Source organism: Patella vulgata, chromosome 2 (assembly GCF_932274485.2).
Source record: "Patella vulgata chromosome 2, xgPatVulg1.2, whole genome shotgun sequence".
In the NCBI taxonomy this organism is placed as follows: domain Eukaryota; kingdom Metazoa; phylum Mollusca; class Gastropoda; family Patellidae; genus Patella; species Patella vulgata.
The window spans coordinates 91,058,746-91,080,827 of NC_065880.2; the positions used below are offsets into that span (position 1 = coordinate 91,058,746).

Sequence of the window (22,082 nt, forward strand, 5' to 3'; positions counted from 1 at the left end):
TTTAAACAATTTATGAAGTGTTAATTAAGTTTTGTTTTGATCCTCTGAATGGGCAGTACATGTACTGATATCTGGTGTTTAACTACATATCAGGATATATAGTGGCAACCATCTTCACGGTTGTACCCACGGGGATATGTGGGGTTGTCCATTAAAGGGACTATCCCGATTTGAACAGAGTCTCAAAAATAAAAGTCAGTGTACGAATGAAAGTTAAGCTCCATAATGGTGTATTTACCTTGTCTCAAATTTCAGCTCAAAATATCAAGTCGTTTGGACGTGAACGTCAAAACTGCTTATCCGGACACGTAACTCTTTTAAGATTTCGGGGGTTTTTTTTGTCGTTGGGTGACCTGATAATCGATTGCCATTCCTTTAGTGGTCTATACAGTGCATGAACCACATGCTGTACTTGACAACGAAAGATAAATTTCACCTACACCTATTCTAGTTTTATCCAGACACCGTATAATAGAGATTGGGAAACCGGTCTCCATTTCCTGATAAAGACTGATGGGTTTAAGTTGTTTGAAAACGTATTACTTGTATTGAGTTAGTTGCTCGGTCCTAAGGTAGGGGATTTTAAGGGATTTTCACACAAACTTAAGCAGTTTTATTTTTCAAATGATTATCCAGGTTGGCCCTTTAATTAATTGTCTCAGAAATTAATTGTCGCAGTATTCAAACTGCTGGGGACCTGAAATCAATAGTTTACGGACCATAATAAACACATTCCGTCGGCAAAAAAATAAGTAAAAGTAATATTTGAATTCCCCTTTACACGCCCCCCCCCCTCCCAAGCAAAAAGGTATGACAATTAATCCTCACACAACCGCATTTATAAAATACGCCCAGCTCTCCTTTTCTTGATATTGAATCCCACGTCCACAAGTCAAGTCGACATGTTGTCCCTTGATAAACAGAAATACGTGTTCACCTGTTACAATTAATCCCCACACAACCGCATTTATTATATACACCCAACCCTCCTTTTTTCTGATTTCGTAAATAACACCCGACAATTAATCCACACACAACCGCATCTATAAAATACACCCAACTCTCCTATTTCTGATATTGAATCCCACTCCCACAAGTCGACATGATGTCCCTTTAATGTAATATGATAAAAAGTATACGTGTTCACCTGCTACAGAATATGACTCATCTCTTTATTTAGTAGCCTATATAAAGGCACCATCGATACTTTATTCAAATAACTGATTCCAGGCAGATTGAAAGAGTTATTTCAAAGGTAAGATATATGTATTGTTTGGTCGTCTGGGGTGGCATTGGTACAGCAATCGGGTAAAGTACCATTTTCATTACAGCGAAATGCACCATACAAGGCCGAGGTCTTTTTTGTACCGCAGATTCCTTTCATCTGCATAACCGATAAGTGGTGTTTTATCTCGCAAAAATTGGGTGCATTTGTCAGTTGTTAATTAATTAACATTAAAGAATTGATACCATTGGGGTAATATGCGTTTTAAAACAGGTATGAATATGTAGGCCGTGCAGGAAATACACCTATACATCAGCTAAAATGCTGAATATCTGCAGGATCCATCTCCTCCTACCCCTTTGCTTCAAACTGTTGTCATTGTTGCGTTCGCAAGGTTTTCAGAAAAGGGAGGGGGGTAATTATGGAACAGAAAGTCGTAAAGTGGATCATACGAGTATGATCTAATGTTTCGCTCCAAATTTGAAAGATACGATAGTCCTAAAATAACAGGGTGTTTAGGTCCAATTGTTTCTGAATATCCCCTACTTTTTTTGAAGAATATATATTGAATATTTCAAGCTAAAGATCAAGATGAGTATCATAGTTACAGCTATTGTGTTTTCTCTGTGTCTTGTGAGGTATGGTGTTTTATGTTTACCACTGTAAAACAATATATTATTGCGACATAAGTTATCTTCTTTAGTGTACCCATCAACACTATATTATTACGATACGGGGTATTTTCTTAAGTTTAGTTCTTTAGTGTACTCTACAACACTATATTATTACGACACGGGGTATTGTCTTGAGTTTAGTTCTGTGGTGTACTCTACAACACTATACTATTACGACACGGGGTATATTCTTGAGTTTATTCTACAACATGCGACATGGGTTAATAGGTTATCTTCTTGAGTTTTAATATACATAAAACATACATTGTGCAAGAGCTAAATCCGTCTATTGCAAGTCTTTATTTGGCTTCAGATGTTATAGAAATGATTAATAACAAACTTTATTTACATGACAAACTCAAAATCACCCTCGGATGGCTTGGATACAGCTTGGATTTAAACAGTCGTCCATTTAAAATGAAATCAATAAATGGCTGACTAAGCTAACGTTTAGCATTAGTCAATGACGTCACTACCGGATAATGTCACTATTTTACAACCATTAGTAATCTTTAATAATATCAAAAATAGATGAAAATTTAATAAATGGTGCCTTTTGTGGTTGTTTTTTTTTTTTTTTTTTTTTTTTTTTTTTTTACTACATTGTTTTGATTTAAAGATATTATGGCGACACCTTTAGTTTACTTTACAACCATTATTAGTAATCTCTAATAATATCAAAAATAGATGAAAATTTAATAAATGGTGGTTTTTTTTAAGCACATTGTTTTGATTTAAAGATGTTAATATGAGTTCATATTCTGTATATAGTTTCAGTTATGGTAAGAAATTCGAAGATTTGGACACAAATAATGACAATAAATTGACATACGATGAATTTGAACCTTTTTTCGGAGTGTTTGACTTGGATGGTATGTACTATTTCTAGTTGAAATAATTGGAGGTTGTTTACTAAACACAATGACTTTAATGACGGATCCCCACGTGATCGATTACAGTCATTACGTCAGAAGCATGTCGACATCATGTATGGATACTGTTCAACTGGTTCCTGACACTTACAAACCCGATAAAACGGTGTTAATTTGAAACCATTTACAAGTACCGGTACGTCATGTTGGCCTACTGTAAATATATGAATTATTTATATCATTTTGGGACTAACAAAGACAGGGTGGTTTAATGTCCAGTCGACACAAACTGGGTCATTTCGGGAATGTTTAACAGTTTATCCGTTAATCACACAATAAACCTACTTGTCACAAGATACTCTCAATGTTCTTCCTAACGGTGGGGAGGGATTGCCGAATGGTTACTGTCCAACCTCGTGGGTTTTCTCCGGGCTTCTTTCCCACTGCTTAAGACCCCTACGCGCAAGCGAATTATGGAAATAAAATAGAACCATATGTTAGTCCCGAAATGACTTAGTTTGTGTCGAGTAGACGTTAAACCCCATTTCTCTCTCTGTCGCTCTTTTTTAAGGTAACAGTGAAGTTACCCTGGCGGAGCTTATAAAGGAATCCGGATTGGAAAAAGCTAAAGCCGAAGCTGTATTTAAAGTATACGACAAAAATGGAGACGGAAAAGTTGATAAAAATGAATTAAAAAGTCGTTTCAATGAATTTGATGCTAATGGTAAGTTTGTTACTTCAATAATAACAGAGTTCCAGTGATATCTGACCAAACCTACTTCTAATCTTCAGTCTAATAATTATACACATTACCTGGAACACAATAACAAATCGGGTAAGAAATGCCAGAAATTGCCATTTTACTTGATTGGACGGCTGTTCGATTGGAATCACGAAATAATCTAGTAATGCCATAATATATAGAGGATATTTGTCGTTTTAGAGTGAATAACATATTTTATTTCATCGAGAAGCAAGAAAACTTATATTTTCACGAATGCGTAGCATGAGTGAAAATATAAACGTTTTCTTGCTTAGAGATGAAATAAAATATGTTATTCACGACAAAACGGCAAATGTTCTATTTATTTTATGATTTTACAATCATTTTAGGTAAAAACAACTAGCCAGTGGAATAACACTTTTATTTCACTGATAAAACGCGGTATTCCACTACTGATCATAAAATAAATAATTTTAGTTTTATACCAGAAGTCTAGCTTTAAATTAGTGATATCTAGAAACTTCATCTTGATGTAATCTCTATTTACAGGCGATGGGTCAATATCTTCAACTGAATACTATGCAGAGCTAACAGACTATGTAAGAAATAGATATTAACTTTTTATTAAGCTTTCATATTTCATATTAAAGCTTATTGTTTCTGTTAAGATTATTAAGCTTTCATATGTATAACATATGAAAGCTTATTGTTTCTGTTAAGATTATTAAGCTTTCATATGTATAACATATGAAAGCTTATTGTTTCTGTTAAGATTATTATTATTCCTATTATTATTATTATTTTTTTTTTGTGGCATTTCTACAAATCGGATTTCTCAGAATCTAACCATAGGATCAATCGGAAACTTTGACCTACCCCCCCCCCCTTCAAAAATGGGGTGCGAATGTTGATTAAATATATTTTCAAATCGTTTTTCGAATCCGAAATCACCGAATTTTACGAACAAATTCATTTGACCTACATTACTGTAACTTTGTAACTTTTTGACCTATTTTACTAATTCTTTTTTTGAGGGGTGCCTTGAAACATTACTTAAAATCTGCTTGAAAACATATACAATTGGTCGTGACCTAGAGAATAAGTCTCCTATTACCGAAATTAATACATTTCAGGATAGCCTGGATCATGGTCGAACGTTTGGTATTTGAATATTTCAAAAATTCGAATTTCTCCTTTGATGTTTTCCGTGCCGACAAGGTTGTTTTCGAGTTTAGCTGGATTTGACTTCGCGCATGCGCTACGCTGGAACCAAAGGTACCATGAGTACTAAATTCCGGCGAGCAACTTTTCACGTTGGTACCTAGGTACCCTGAAAATTTCAAGGTGATACCTGCATTCGTTCAAGTCGTTTGTTCTTGTCACCTGCCTTTCGTCGTTTTTTTTCTCAGTCAATTTACGGCTTCTATGAGGGGAAAAAAGTGGAATTTCGCTGTGACACCGGCACCGATTGTCCGAAAACCATGAAACTTGGACCGATACGCCCATTACCACCCCGGACTCTGTGCCTTACCCTCATTTTGATCCCATTAAAAAAAAAAGAGTTTTAGCAAAAAAACGATTTTCGGAATTTAATATTGGTTTTAACCCTGTACCCAGACAAGATATACATATTATTATAATCCCTATGAAATATTTTAATTATTTACTGCTATAATATGAATTATCACTTATTCCCCGTTAAATAAATATCGGTCACCGGGTGCAGCTGTACAACTTCAAGGACCCTGGCTTCAAGTCAATTTACGGCTTCCATGAGGGGAAAAAAGTGGAATTTCGCCGTGACACCGGCACCGATTGTCCGAAAACCATGAAATTTGGACACAATACGCCCATTACCACCCCGGACTCTGTGCCTTACTCCCATTTTGATCCGATTAAAAAAAAGGGTTTTAGCAAAAAAACGATTTTCGGAATTTAATATTGGTTTTAATTAATTTTGAAATTGCAAATGCAAAGAGATTTTATCGCCGCTCCCGTATGTGATAGGTATTGGTACTATACACATTATCCTTAAAAGACAATTTTTTAAAATGACCGTAACGATGTATCGACACTAGAAACCGAAATCGCCTATTTTGACCTTTTTTGACTGCTGAGGCATCCTTCCGGTGGTCCAAATCTCTGGAATTTCTAGCGGTTGGCTGCGCCGCGATGATATTTATCACATATTAAATTGAGAAAATCCTCAGATATCAAGAACAATAAAAATTCGATAAAATACGGCAATTTTTTAAGCAAAAAAACTTTGATTGTTGGGGTTGGGTTTTGAATATATTTTGAACGTTCTCGGAATCCAACACTCTTCTATTTTTACTTCACGCATGCGCCACGCTGGAACCAAAGGCACGTTGACTGCCAAATTCCGGCGAGGAACCTTTCACTTTGGTACCTAGGTACACTGAAAACTTCAAGGCGATACCTGCATTCGTTCAGGTCGTTTGTTCTTGACACGGTTCCTGCCGTTCGTTTTTTTCCGCCATTTACGGCTTCTGTAAGGGCGAAAAAAGTGTAATTTCGACACGACACCGGCACCGATTGTCCCAAAACCATGAAATTTGGACACAATACGCCCATTACCACTCTGTGACTTACTCCCATTTTGATCAGATTAAAAAAAAGAAGTTTCAGGAAAAAATAAACAACCGATTTTCAGAATTTAAATTTGGTTTTAATTAATTTTGAAATTCCAAATGCAAGGGGATCTTATCGCCTCTTCCGTATGTGATTGCTATTAGTACTATACACATTATCCGTAAAAGACATTTTTTTTAAAATCGACTATTTTGACTTTATCATACATTAAATATTATATGCCATCGGTTAATTTTTATACGCCCACATTGAAATGTGGTTGTATATTGTCGTCGCCGCCGTCCGGCCGGCTAAAGTTAATATCCGATTACTTTAAATTTATACACAGTGTTTAAGGTCATGAGACGAAGAAGCCTATTGATTTTCAGCGATTTCCGATAATTACTGTCAGAATTATGGTCCTTGACCACTTTAAAAAATCTTGTGCACGCTCTAGAGGCTAAATTCAATATCCGATTGACTTTAAATTTATACACAGTGTTTAAGGTCATGAGTTGAAGAAGCCAATTGATTTTCAGCGATTTCCAATAATTACTGTCAGAGTTATGGCCCTTCATCACTTAAAAAAAATCTTGTGGTTGCTCTAGAGGCTAAAGTTAATGTCCGATTGACTTTAAATTTATACACAGTGGTTAAGGTCATGAGACGAAGTAGGCGATTGATTTTCAGCGATATCTGATATTTACTGCCAGAGATGTGGCCCCTTATCACTTCAAAATATCTTGTGGACGTTCTAGAGGCCAAAGTTAATATCCGATTGACTTTAAATTTATGCGCAGTGTTTAAGGTCATGACACGAAGAAGCCTACAGTATTGATTTTCAGCGATATCTGATATTTACTGCCATTTCCGATAATTACCGTCAGAGTTATTGCCCTTGATCACTTTAAAAAATCTTGTGGACGCTCTAGAGGCTAAATTCAATATCCGATTGACTTTAAATTTATACAGTGTTTAAGGTAAGAAGCCAATTGATTTTCAGCGATTTCCGATTGAATCCTTTGAAAATCACACCTAACTCTAAAACTAAAGGCAAAAAAAAGAGCCGGTTTCCATTGAAGCATAACTAATTCCTGTCCTGCGTACTCTGTATATAATATACGGTTTTCTAAATATGCCTTGGATGGTAGCCACCAGTCGACAATTTTTGTTTTGTATTTTTCCCATTTTGTTCATAAGGTAAATGTAATTTTTCAGATACCTGATGACATTTATACTTATTGTTTCAATAGATTCTAATAAACCCCTTTGCAGTTAATATGAAAGCTTTCATATCTGCTATTCAGATCTAGTTATTATTATTTATTTTTTTTGTATACTTTCTGCAAATCGGATTTCTCAGAATCTAACCATGGGATCTTTCTGAAACTTTGACCTACCCCCCCCCCCCCAAAAAAAAAAAAATTGTGTGGCAGCTTTTGATTAAATATATTTTCAAAATGTTTTACGAATCCGAAATCACCGAATATTACGAACGAAGATATTGACCTACATACCAATAACTCTGTGACTATGTGACCTATTTTACTAATTCCTTTTTCATTGAGTACCTTGAAATATTTACTTGAAATCTGCTATTTTCGAATTTCGAAAATAACGTCATTGACATTTCGTCCCGGAAGTAAAACAGAATTGACAACTTCTTTAATATTGGTACGATTTTCATGAAATTTGGAATGTATGTAGATCTCATTAACCCAATTTCAAAGATACTATTAAAAATGCCCTAACTTTTCTCTCCTTGGAGAAATTAAGGATTAAAATTTTCAAAAAAATCGACTAAATATAGGTCAGATTGCCTTGAAATTTTTTTCTTTACTAGCTACGACACTTCTGATTTGTTCACAGAAAATGGAGTTTGTAGCCCATTCCGGAAGTGCCACCATCGTGAAATGTGAAATGTCGCTAAGGCTTTTTTGATATTTTACTTACAGACAAGGCAATTATATTTTCTGAATCCTTGAAGGAAAGCCCATAAATTGTAGGCAGTAGAATTTTGATTTTTGGCAAATGATGGACGCCATTTTGAATTGAAAATGAAAAATAGGGAAAAATCCACATTAATGGGCTTTAAAACATCCACAATTGATCGTGGCTTAAAGAATCTGTCTCCTATTACCGAAATTAATACATTTCTGGATAGCCTGGCTCATGGTCGAATGTTTGGTATTTGAATATTTCAAAAATTCGAATTTCGCCTTTGATGTTTTCCGTGCCGACAAGGTTGCTTTGAGTTTAGCTGGTTTTGATTTCGCGCATGCGCTACGCTGGAACCAAAGGTACCATGAGTACCAAATGCCGGCGAGGAACTTTTCACGCTGGTACCTAGGTACCCTGAAAATTTCAAGGTGATACCTGCATTCGTTCAAGTCGTTTGTTCTTGGCACGGCTTCAGTTCGTTTTTTTTTTTAAGTCAATTTACGGCTTCTATAAGGGGAAAAAGGTGGAATTTCGCCGCGAAACCGGCAAGGATTGTCCGAAAACCATAAAATTTGGACACTATACGCCCATTACCACCCCGGACTCTGTGCTTTACTCCCATTTTGATCCCATTAAAAAAAAAGAGTTTTAGCAAAAAAACGATTTTCGGAATTTAATATTGGTTTTAATTAATTTTGAAATTGCAAATGCAAAGGGATTTTATCGCCGCTCCCGTATGTGATAGGTATTAGTACTATACACATTATCCTTAAAAGACAATTTTTTAAAATGACCGCAACGATGTATCGACACTAGAAACCGAAATCGCCTATTTTGACCTTTTTTGACTGCTGAGGCATCCTTCCAGTAATCCAAATCTCTAGAATCTCTAGCGGTTGGCTGCGCCGCGATGATATTTATCACATATTAAAAGGAGAAAATGCTCAGATAACAAGAACAATAAAAATTCGATAAAATACGGCAATTTTTTAAGCAAAAAAACTTTGATCGGTGGGGGTGGGTTTCGAATTTATTTTCAACGTTCTCGGAATTCCAGACTCTTCTATTTTTAATATCTGATAGCTTGAATCCCAAGGTACATCCCGTGCAAATTTGAAGGCAATCGGCCCAACGGAACGTTACCTGGGGAGAGCAAATCAACCCCGGTAGCGAAAATTTGCTCAATCTTCAACGCTTATTATAATAGATCAATCCGGGTCCCCGATCCACCGTCACATACCAAACCACTCCGAAATATACCCAAAATCCCCAAATCGACCGTAATTTCTTTTGATTTCGCGCATGCGCCACGTTTGATTTTCGGTCAACTGATGGTGTCCATTTGGAATTGAATATGAAGAACAGTGAAAAATCCACTTGAACAGACGTGAAAATGAACCACAATAGGCTGAAATATGTTCAATGCGTCTCTTATTTCTGAAATTAATGCATTTCAGGATAGCTCGAGATCAAGATCGATTTTTTGGTGTTTGAAAATTTTCAAAATTTCGTATTTCGTCTTTGACCTTTTACGTGCCGACAAAGTTGTTAACAGGACAATTTGTGCCTTTAATTTTCAAAATTTACAAATTTAACCTAAATATTCGAACAGCTAAGGTCAGTCTGATTCAAACAATGTTAGTTCCGTTCAAAGTTATTTCATTTATTTTTTTGATATTTTCCTGCCCCTTTTTAGTTCTTTCCCGCCATTTTCGTTTCATGTTCTCATCCGTCCCGTTTTTAAACGGCTTGATCCATTTTTCTGAAACTTCTGGAAGGGAAAGTCATTCCGATTACAGCAATCCAACTCTCAGTTATTTCCCTTTAGTTTTCAGATTATTTTGTTGCCCGAGTGCAATGTTTCTCACTATATTTAGACTTGTAACTTCGCGACTTTTTCGCCGATTTTGATAATTATTTTTTGTTGTTCTTTTTTCTTTTAAGATACTTGATGTATATCGAATTCCAACTGTCAAGGGATCTTTTACGTGTACGACAATGTGTACACGGGACCTCAGTTTTTCGTCCCATCCGAACGACTAGACAGCTGTCCTTGTCAGGCCCTCCGTCCTGCATCACTGCCAAGGGGGAACGACGTACTCTGGGCGAAGGTTTTGCCTTGTAATTAATCAGTAAATAGGTCAGACGGCAAAAGAGATATTTATATCACGTTAACATTCCGTTGTAAAGCAGATTAATGGAATTTAACTTTATTTAATAAAATACAGGCTTGGTGCTCTCTAAAGAATTTTTTAAAAAAATCTTAATGTTTACTACGTCAATGTAAAAAAAGAAAGGCGAATCAAAGGAAAAGGGATCGGATGAGAGTGATACCATCAACAAAGTTTAAACTGCCGTATGTTATATGGATACGCCTTTTTTTGAATTGTCAGATATCCTCTCAACGTCTCATATAACAACTTTTCATCTTCAACGGAATTATCTGTGAAATGAAATTCGATCGTTTGTCTGTCATCGCTCGTTAATTCAATCAGTTATATAGAAGGACAACTCGTGTTTGTCATGTTTGACATCACTTCCCGTTTCTTCACGTGCTTGTTACACATCTCCCGTAGCAATGATCTCTGTGTTAAAATTATATTTGGGATGTATTTAACGAGCTCTATCACATATTTTATAATGACTGACACCAATATTGTCCTTTAATGCTATAGGTTGGGGTTGAGGGACCATTGCTCGGACAATGCATACTCTTCATCTCTCACTGTTATTTGGGCATGAGAGGTATTGGGCGTCTTAGAAACATCTACGTTTTGGATCCTATGGTTCTTTATATGATCATCTTTATATTCGGTGGACGTTAAAAAAAGATTTTGCACTCGGCTTTTAGTCTCACGGTTACTACGATACAGCCCCACCTCAGCCATAGAGTATTATCAGGGAAACTTTGCCCAGGCAAATTCCATCTGCCAAGGATCTTTTGGAGTGCACGGGACGTCCAGGTTAAAGAGCCAACGTCTTACTCACTGAGTCACCGCAGACGAGTAGGACGTTTCATTTCATTTCATTTCACTGAATCCTACCCGAGGGACTTGACACCCCACCCCCACCCTAGCCCATGTTCCGAGTTCACCTTATGCATAACTGAGTCTCCTATAAAATAACTAAAAACATTCAGATTGTAATAAATTTATTTGATACGTTAAGAAATCTGTTTAATATAAGATCACGACTGTATTAATCTAATCTTGTTAAAATCTGAAATAAAAACATCAAATTTAATGTTGATCAAAGATGAAACATTTTGGCATCAACCGGAATGATAAAGACAGGTAAACGATGCTACTTTCAATTTCCAACTGCCAGGGGATCTTTAACGTACTCTCAGTGGTATACACCATACTCTTCTTCACATTTAAATTACAAACATTTCAACACATATCAATGAGGAAACATGGTCTATGATTTTCTTACCGTCAGAAAGAAATGAAATGAAATGGGGTTTAACGTCCTATTGTTCTGGGCTAATGAAGACGGGCATATGCCGTACAGGGCGCTATGAGGGACAATTTCGGCCGGAGAGCGGCTCACTCATATCGAATTCCAGCAGCCAATGGATCTTTTACGTACACGCCAATGTGTACATTTGACCTCGATTTTCGTCCCAACAGAATAACTAGACAGCTGTCCCGTGTCAACCCATAAGTCTTGCACCACTGACAAGGGAAAACCACACCGGAAAATCCCGATAAACTATCTCGGCCAACACCGAGAGCGAACCTGCGACCTCCAGGCTAGCGACCCAGCGTCTTACCCACTTAGCTCATGAGAAAGAAAATAAAAAGGAAAGAAATGGGGTTTAAAAACCAACTGATTTGCTCAGACTAGGCATGCGCCATACAGTCTACTCTTATTTCGAATTCAAGCTGCCAAGGGATCTTTTACGTGCACGCCAATGTGTACACACATTAATAACGACGGGTAGTGTTAGAACTAGTGAGTATTGTGAAGTTTTATTTTAATCCCTTCAAGTGCCTGTGTAAACACAGTACCTGGAATCATTGAAACATATTTACCTGTATCGTATAAACAAGGTTTATTTAATCAGTGGAAATTGCTTCAAGAGTTAAATGAAATGTCTCAAATTCTTCTGGATTCAAAACACCATCACCTGTAAAACAGTTGAAAATAAAAATATATTTTTCTTAAAACAAGGTTTATTGAATTATCGTTAGCTGTGAGTTAAATAAATGCATCAAATTCTTCTTGATTTAAAACACCATCGCCTGTAAAAAAATAAAAATATATTTTTCTAAATATTATACAATTGTGTGCAGATACAATATGAATGGTGAATGGTAATGAGCAGATTGTAATTAAACAATCAGATTACAAGAGATGTTATTACATACAGGCTATATGGTAATTAAAGTATCAGATTACAAGAGATATTATTACATACAGGATAGGTTTTATTACAAGAGATATTATTACATACAGGCTACATGGTAATTAAACAATCAGATTACAAGAGATATTATTACATACAGGCTATATGGTAATTAAACTATCAGATTACAAGAGATATTATTACATACAGGCTATATGGTAATTAAACTATCAGATTACAAGAGATATTATTACATACAGGCTATATGGTAATAAACTATAACATAAGACTTCGAGGGATCTTATCACACAGGACACATGTTAAAAAAAGTTGCGTAAAATAGTTTAATCAAATAATTTACCATCTTCATCAAACTCAGCAAAAATCATTTCTACATCATCAACGTCCAAGAAATTCGCCATTTCCTCCATAGTTATAACACCATCAGCAGTTATAACGTCCATGTCAGCATCTCGTTTACCCATTATAAAGGCAAGGACATCCTTAGTGGTATCTGCTGTCCTTCTTGACCCCCACCTCCAACCTTCAATAGACTGGGCCAGGACAAGAACAGTGAGGGTTAGAATCAACAACTTCATTCTGTAAAACAACAGGATTTTAGATACAGATCTCCGAGTAACCCAAACATCTGCATCTAAACTGGTAAGACATAGTTCCCATATTAGGGGGGGGGGGGGTGGAACTTACACATAAACCCACCTTTATCTGAAACACTAAATTAAGAAACACATATGCTTGAAATAATTTAACATCACACACTTCTGTTTGTCCACAATACTCGCATTCATTCTGATCAAAACGTGGTACGATAACCACTAGCAAGATGATTGCAAACGCTATTCATCTGACATTTGAAATACCAACAATTTTATATTGAATTGTACTTGGCTATATTTGATTCACGGTCCCCAGTCGTCCCCGCGGATCCCCCATGATTATTTGCCGGACCCGTAGCCCTGTCCCTATATTGGGAACGCCGTGTAAGCTATTGTTTATAACAGATTTGATTTGAAGCAGATTGGAGTCCTTGACCTTCTCGTTCCAGAGTTAGACCCCCCCCCCCACCGACCCTTTGCCGAAAACCTTGTGAACGCTATATTTTTAAAGGATTTCTTTCAAATTTTGAGGGAAGCATTGGGGTCATATGTTGAACCCTATTGATATTAAGCGTTCAGCGACTTTACGTTCCGGTGTCAACTAATTTGCTCAACATCTAAGTTTTCCTTTGGGATCAGCTGTATAAACAAGTTGCTGTGTGGACGTATTCCGGAATGACGTTCAGAGAGAAAAGTCAACCTTAAATTTGGCATTGATGTTCTGTCAAACATCTATTTTTAGAAATGAATCCAAATCAACATAATAAAACGTTTCATACTTTTAACATAAACTGAACAATTTTGACACACATCTACTTGACTATAAAAAGCCTACACAGCGGTTGGTTATTTTTCAAATATAGTCAATTTATGTGGTTAATAATTTAGTGTAATCTATATATAACCTCCAGGGGGGTGGCTTTGTCTTGCCTGTTTTTTCTTCATGCTAACATTTTCGTGGGTGTTGTTGACATGATGGTCTAATATTATTTATCTCTAGAATATACAGGTCACAATTCTATGGAATACAATTACTGCTTTTTACTGAGCGACGTTTCGACAAGGCTTCTCTAGTCATTATCAAGCTATGATAAAAAATGAAAATATGACAGTGTTTAACATCCACCGGGAATACGCCATGCAGGGTGTTATTGGAGAAATTGTGCCCGGGCAGTGGCCTTTGCGCCTGTTCGTTTTCGATTTCAAAATCGTAAAAAATCTAAATAATGTTAGATACTTTTCTGTATAGCAACCGGGCATAGGCCATGCACTGTGCTATGGGGGAATTGTGCCCGGGCAGCGACTGTTTCAAAATATAATAAAAACTAGTTTACCTGTCCAATGTATACCTTAATAGTATTAGTAACGTCTGAACGATGAGTGAACAGGTACAATACACTCTGTATTTATATATTAACAGGTGATAAATGTCATTATTAATTGTAATTAATATTTACACCTTGATGAATTGTTGACCTTGTGTAGATCAACAACATCATTAATGAAACATTTTAACAACTTTTTGGGGAAGATCCTGGACTAGCGCGGGGATCACGTGACTAAGTGGGTAAGACGCTGGCTCGCTAGCCTGGAGGTCGGGTGTTCGATCCCTGCATTGGCCGAGAAAGTTCATCCAGATTTTCCGGCGTGGTTCTCCCTTGTCCTGTCATATTTTCATTTTTTATCATAGCTTGATAATGACTAGAGAAGCCTTGTCGAAACGTCGCTCAGTAAAAAGCAGTAATTGTATTCCATAGAATTGTGACCTGTATATTCTAGAGATAAATAATATTAGACCATCATGTCAACAACACCCACGAAAATGTTAGCATGAAGAAAAAACAGGCAAGACAAAGCCACCCCCCTGGAGGTTATATATAGATTACACTAAATTATTAACCACATAAATTGACTATGTTTGAAAAATAACCAACCGCTGTGTAGGCTTTTTATAGTCAAGTAGATGTGTGTCAAAATTGTTCACTTTATGTTAAAAGTATGAAACGTTTTATTATGTTGATTTGGATTCATTTCTAAAAATAGATGTTTGACAGAACATCAATGCCAAATTTAAGGTTGACTTTTCTCTCTGAACGTCATTCCGGAATACGTCCACACAGCAACTTGTTTATACAGCTGATCCCAAAGGAAAACTTAGATGTTGAGCAAATTAGTTGACACCGGAACGTAAAGTCGCTGAACGCTTAATATCAATAGGGTTCAACATATGACCCCAATGCTTCCCTCAAAATTTGAAAGAAATCCTTTAAAAATATAGCGTTCACAAGGTTTTCGGCAAAGGGTCGGTGGGGGGGGGGGGGGTCTAACTCTGGAACGAGAAGGTCAAGGACTCCAATCTGCTTCAAATCAAATCTGTTATAAACAATAGCTTACACGGCGTTCCCAATATAGGGACAGGGCTACGGGTCCGGCAAATAATCATGGGGGATCCGCGGGGACGACTGGGGACCGTGAATCAAATATAGCCAAGTACAATTCAATATAAAATTGTTGGTATTTCAAATGTCAGATGAATAGCGTTTGCAATCATCTTGCTAGTGGTTATCGTACCACGTTTTGATCAGAATGAATGCGAGTATTGTGGACAAACAGACGTGTGTGATGTTAAATTATTTCAAGCATATGTGTTTCTTAATTTAGTGTTTCAGATAAAGGTGGGTTTATGTGTAAGTTCCACCCCCCCCCCCTAATATGGGAACTATGTCTTACCAGTTTAGATGCAGATGTTTGGGTTACTCGGAGATCTGTATCTAAAATCCTGTTGTTTTACAGAATGAAGTTGTTGATTCTAACCCTCACTGTTCTTGTCCTGGCCCAGTCTATTGAAGGTTGGAGGTGGGGGTCAAGAAGGACAGCAGATACCACTAAGGATGTCCTTGCCTTTATAATGGGTAAACGAGATGCTGACATGGACGTTATAACTGCTGATGGTGTTATAACTATGGAGGAAATGGCGAATTTCTTGGACGTTGATGATGTAGAAATGATTTTTGCTGAGTTTGATGAAGATGGTAAGTTATTTGATTAAACTATTTTACGCAACTTTTTTTTAACATGTGTCCTGTGTGATAAGATCCCTCGAAGTCTTATGTTATAGTTTATTACCATATAGCCTGTATGTAATAATATCTCTTGTAATCTGATAGTTTAATTACCATATAGCCTGTATGTAATAATATCTCTTGTAATAAAACCTATCCTGTATGTAATAATATCTCTTGTAATCTGATACTTTAATTACCATATAGCCTGTATGTAATAACATCTCTTGTAATCTGATTGTTTAATTACAATCTGCTCATTACCATTCACCATTCACATTGTATCTGCACACAATTGTATAATATTTAGAAAAATATATTTTTATTTTTTTACAGGCGATGGTGTTTTAAATCAAGAAGAATTTGATGCATTTATTTAACTCACAGCTAACGATAATTCAATAAACCTTGTTTATACGATACAGGTAAATATGTTTCAATGATTCCAGGTAGGGTGTTTCGTCTTTCATGGGGATGGTTCAGTGATTACGACGTTGGTTTGCTAACCTGGCGGTCCCGTGTTCGATCCTAGTGTTAACCGAGAAATTGCATCGGGAATTTTCCGACCTTCGGGTGCGACAAAAACCCGAGGTCCCGTGTACGCATGGGCGTGCACGTGAAAGAATCCGTGGCAGTTCCAATTCGAAAAAAGAGTAGGTCATAGCGCCGCTGTTCAGGCAATATGTCCGTCATAGCAGAATGTATGGCGTGTGCCCATCCGAAGCAGAACAATAAGACGTTATAAACCCCATTTCATTTCTTCCTGATGGTAAAAAAAATTATAGACCCCGTTTCATCATTGATATAAAATAATCTTCAAATTACGTATATTGAAATGTTTATAATTTAAATATGAAGAAGAGCATGGTGTATATCAATGCAAGTAAAGATCCCTTGGCAGTTGGAAACTGAAAGTAGGATGTAGTACCGTTTTTCTATCCTATTTGATCAACATTAAATTTTATGTTTTTATTTCAGATTTTAACAAGACTTAATTAAAGATTCATTATGTACGATTTCGATAAAAAGCTGACCAGGTCTCGCTATAATAGTTTTAAAATGGATAAAAAATTTCAATAAATTTACATCAATTTAAGCCGAGTTATCGTCAATTACAGAACAGTGTAGTCACGATTGTCATTGCTACCGTTGTTACGATAATCAACAAAGCCTTGATTATCCAGTTAAAATCATTATATAACAGTATAGTCATTGTTGGATATGGCGGTCATTTAGGTCGGAGATCTGTTCTGGAAGTTGATAGTTCTCTGTATAGCTATCAACTCTACTTCGAAAATAGATCTGTCCTAAATGGTGGCTACTTTACCAAAATCCTTATTCAGGAGTACTTCAGTGAGATGGATATATTTCATAAACAGATCTATAGAAATATTAATTATGCCCCATGATGTAAAATGAAATGAAATGGGGTTTAACGTCCTATTGTTCTACTCCGAACTGGGCTAATGAAGACAGGCATACGCCGGACAACGGCATACTCTTATATCGAATTCCAACTGTCAAGGGATCTTTTACGTGCACGCCAATGTGTGCACGAGACCTCGGTTTTTCGTCCCATCCGAACGACTAGACAGCTTTCTTTGTCAAACCCTCCGTCCTGCATCACTGACAAGGGAGAACCACGCCGGAAAATCGGGATGAACTTTCTCGGCCAATGAAGGGATCGAACACCCGACCTCCAGACTAGCGAGCAGCGTCTTACCCACTTAGCCACCGTGATCCCCTGTTATCTAACAAAGCAGTAATTCACGTGATAGTCAAGCACGTGCTTAATTTGCTGAAAGGCATTATGGCAGATCAAATAGAGAGCTATCTAAAAGAGCTATCTAAAAAAGAACATATTCCCCACAAAAGCCAACAGATTTGCTCATCTGAGCACTAATACCCGGGTTCCAATAGAAGTGACTGGATAACAGTTCTACTAATACCCGGGTTCCAATACAAGTGTCTGGTACATCCAGTATTTACTACCGACCATCCATCACGTGACACGAACAAGGCCTTCCCCAATGGAATTCGCTTGGATCATGTTAACTATTCTACTATACCATAACATCTCCCTTTCTTCAGATGGAACGTGACAAGGAGTAGGGTCGCATGCTGAACCTCGTGGGTTTTCTCCGGGTCCTCCGGTATCCTCCCACTGCTAAAGACCGCTACGCGCTAGCGAATTAAAGAAATAAAACTGAACCAAAATTGTCCCGAAATGACCTAGTTTGTGTCGAGTGAACGTTTAACCCCATTCCTCCCTCTTTTCAATAATATTACCATAAAATAACATCCTAAAATCAATCTTATTAAAATACAGATCTATTTTTCGTTTCGTTTTTCTAAACTTACAATACCTGTTCACTCATCGTTCACTACTGTGAAATCAGACGCTACTACTGTTATTAAGATACACATCCGACAGGTAAGCCACGGATTTTTTTAATTCTATTTTGAAACTCTCTCATGTACCGTACAGATCTACATGTGACGTCACATCATACCGAGTCCATAACACGTGTGTTGTTTACATCGGACGTAGTAACACAAACTCGTCCGGGTAGAATGGATTCATTTTAGTCATCATTACTAAAGTCAATACGATCAAAAAAAACAATCTTGATTATCCATTTTTGGATTTAATCATCAATGAGCCTTGAACAGCAGATCGGATTCAAATCCAGTAAATATCGCAGGCTAGCGATGACATCGAGAGTTGATTATGGTCTGAATAAATTAATTTATAATTTAGCTAACATTTCAGGCCTAAAGAAAGGGGTTCACTAGTCCGCGGGTGCACTAGTCCACCGCCATAAGAAATACTATAAATATGGGTATCAATAAACCTGACCCTAACCCAATCTGATCCCCAATAATAGATATTGGTGGACTAATGAACCCTAACCCTAATAATAGATATCGGTGATACACGTCGGGCTCAACAACAGGGAGGAAAGTGGACCAAGGATACACGAGCAGATGCTAGATCTACTCAAGGTGACCAGAGCAGCTTTCCCAACAACCAAGCTCTTCGCCACAGCAAAATCCACATGGAAACCACCTAAAAAGTCATTATCACCAGCCATCCTAAAAACTTTCGACGAAATGAATATAGAAATATCATCACTTCAACCACAATCACAAAAACCAAATCTCAACCGAGCAACTAAAACAGCATTAAACACCCTTAAAAAAGACAAAAACATAATAATTAAGAAAAGCGACAAAGGCTCGTGTTGTGTCATAGCAACACCAAAAACACTGGCCAACTAGAAACTAAAGTATTTTTCAAAGAAACCGATACACATCAACTATTGTTCAAGAGCTCCTTTCACCCAAAACATACATTCTCTGGCATCATAAAATCTCAGATTCTCCGTTTTCATAGGATATGTACTCAGAAGACCGACTTTGAGTCAGCATGTACATTGGTATTTAGCAAACTACGGGAAAGGGGATACTCCAAACGCTATCTACGACGTATAAAAAACAACACTCTAGCTGAGCTTGCCGCCAAAGAAACAAATAATATACAATCAGCAGTTAAAACCAAAATTTGTGGCCATCCAAGATGTCAAACATGCAAAATCTTAAACATATCCGACCATTTCCAAAACAAAACATCTGGCGCACAATTCCCAATATTAGACCAACTTTCATGCAGTAGTTCAAACATAATTTATCTAATTTCATGCAGAAAATGTGACAAGCAATACCTAGGGGAGACTCAAAATGCACTTAGGGAAAGAATTAACAGTCACCGATCAGACATAATCACCAAAAAAGACAAACCTGTCTCAATTCATTTCAACCAACCAAATTATGACATTTATGATCTCATTGTCACGCCAATAGAAAAGACCAAGAGCGACTTTGAATCTATAGCAGAAATTAAAACGTTTAGGCTAACACGAGAAAAATTCTGGATTGACAAATTGAAAACAGCCCCCCTAGGTTTGAATATTCATACGGCCAGCGCAATAGCTCCTTTTGTAGTTCCATTTAGCGGAACAGCAGCAAGTGCATCCAAAATCATCAGAAAACACTATACTGATCTCCAAGAAAATCACCCGAAAATATTCACACAGAAATTTATAATTGCATATTCTAAAAATAAAAATCTGAACGACATCCTAGTGCACAGTAAATTAGATTAAATAAGGCCAGTCTCCACCCTAACCCAAAACAAACCATATATCAAATCCTATCCCTAACCGTTAGTAAATAAAATCAACTAGATATAAGAATCCCTAGCCCTAACCCGGTGATGCGGAACAGACACGATTTTTTTAGAAAATCCAATCCGTAGTAGGAAACACACTAATGTGGCTCTCTCCCGAGAGCCTCAAATTTATTTTCTTTTTTCTTCAGAAACAATAATACCAGAATACCAGAAGCACCATCCAAGGAAGACCATCAGCGCCACCAACACCAATAAACAGTGAAATCGCCTTTGTATATAAATCTAATGTATTGTATGTATTTTTAATAAAACTAGGAAATATCACGAACTAATTTTTCATCATCCTAGGTCAGTGCTTATGTGGAGTCTTAACCTCTCCCCCAAATTCTTAAACCTAACCCAATCTGAACCCCAATAATAGATATCGGTGGGCTAATGAACCCTAACACAACCCTAACACAACCATAACCCTAATAATAGATATCGGTGGACTAATGAATCCGCGGACTAGTGAACCCGCGGACTAGTGATCATTCCCCAAAGAGAGACCTGTAATAGGCAGGTTTAGCTCTTGCATAATTTAAGTTTAACTCATACTAACTCTTTAACTTAAAAATGTTAACGTATTAACCAGTTACGGGAAATTTTAACGCATTAACTTGCTCTTAGCCCTGGTGATAACCCTTTCGAGACCACCTGATACCACATACTGTTTATATAGTAAGCCAACGTATCTAAAATCTTGTTTTAACAGAATGAAGTTGATGATTCTAACCCTCGCTGTTCTTGTCCTGGCACAATCTGTTGAAGGTTGGAGGTGGGGGTCAAGAAGGACAGCAGATGACGCTAGGGATGTCCTTGTCTTTTTAATGGGTAAATAAGATACTGATATGGACGTTATAACTGCTGATGGTATTATAACTATTGGGGGAATGGTTAATTTTATGGACGTTGACGATGTAGAAATGATTTTTGCTGAGTTTGATAAAGATGGTAAGTTATTTGATCAAAAATATTTAAAAAATATTTCACACAACTTATTTTATTAAGATGTATCCTGTCTGGTAAGATCCCTTGAAATCTTGTAATCTAATAGTTTAATTACCATATAGCCTGTATGTAATAATATCTCTTCTAATCTGATAGTTTAATTATCATATAACCTGTATGTAATAACATCTCTTGTAATCTGATAGTTGTATTACCATATGGCCTGTATGTAATAACATCTCTTGTAATCTGATAGTATAATTACCATATAGCCTGTATGTAATAATATCTCTTGTAATCTGATAGTTTAATTACCATATAGCCGGTATGTAATAATATCTCTTCTAATCTGATAGTTTAATTACCATATAGCCTGTATGTAATAACATCTCTTGTAATCTGATAGTATAATTACCATATAGCCTGTATGTAATAACATCTCTTGTAATCTGATAGTTTTATTACCATATAGCCTGTATGTAATAATATCTCTTGTAATCTGATAGTTGTATTACCATATAGCCTGTATGTAATAATATCTCTTGTAATCTGATAGTATAATTACCATATAGCCTGTATGTAATAACATCTCTTGTAATCTGATAGTATAATTACCATATAGCCTGTATGTAATAACATCTCTTGTAATCTGATAGTATAATTACCATATAGCCTGTATGTAATAATATCTCTTGTAATCTGATAGTATAATTACCATATAGCCTGTATGTAATAATATCTCTTGTAATCTGATAGTTGTATTACCATATAGCCTGTATGTAATAATATCTCTTGTAATCTGATAGTTGTATTACCATATGGTCTGTATGTAATAACATCTC

At 36.5% G+C, this 22,082-nt stretch overlaps 1 long non-coding RNA gene across 1 annotated transcript; it reads left to right on the forward strand.

Annotated features, from left to right (window-relative positions):
* The first annotated feature begins 1,132 nt into the window (after positions 1-1,132).
* On the forward strand, positions 1,133-17,122 carry LOC126810166 (uncharacterized). Its single transcript, XR_007675057.2, has 6 exons — positions 1,133-1,255; positions 1,805-1,863; positions 2,671-2,771; positions 3,343-3,495; positions 4,045-4,094; positions 17,037-17,122. It is a non-coding gene; the product is annotated as an uncharacterized LOC126810166 (long non-coding RNA).
* The last annotated feature ends 4,960 nt before the right edge of the window (positions 17,123-22,082 follow it).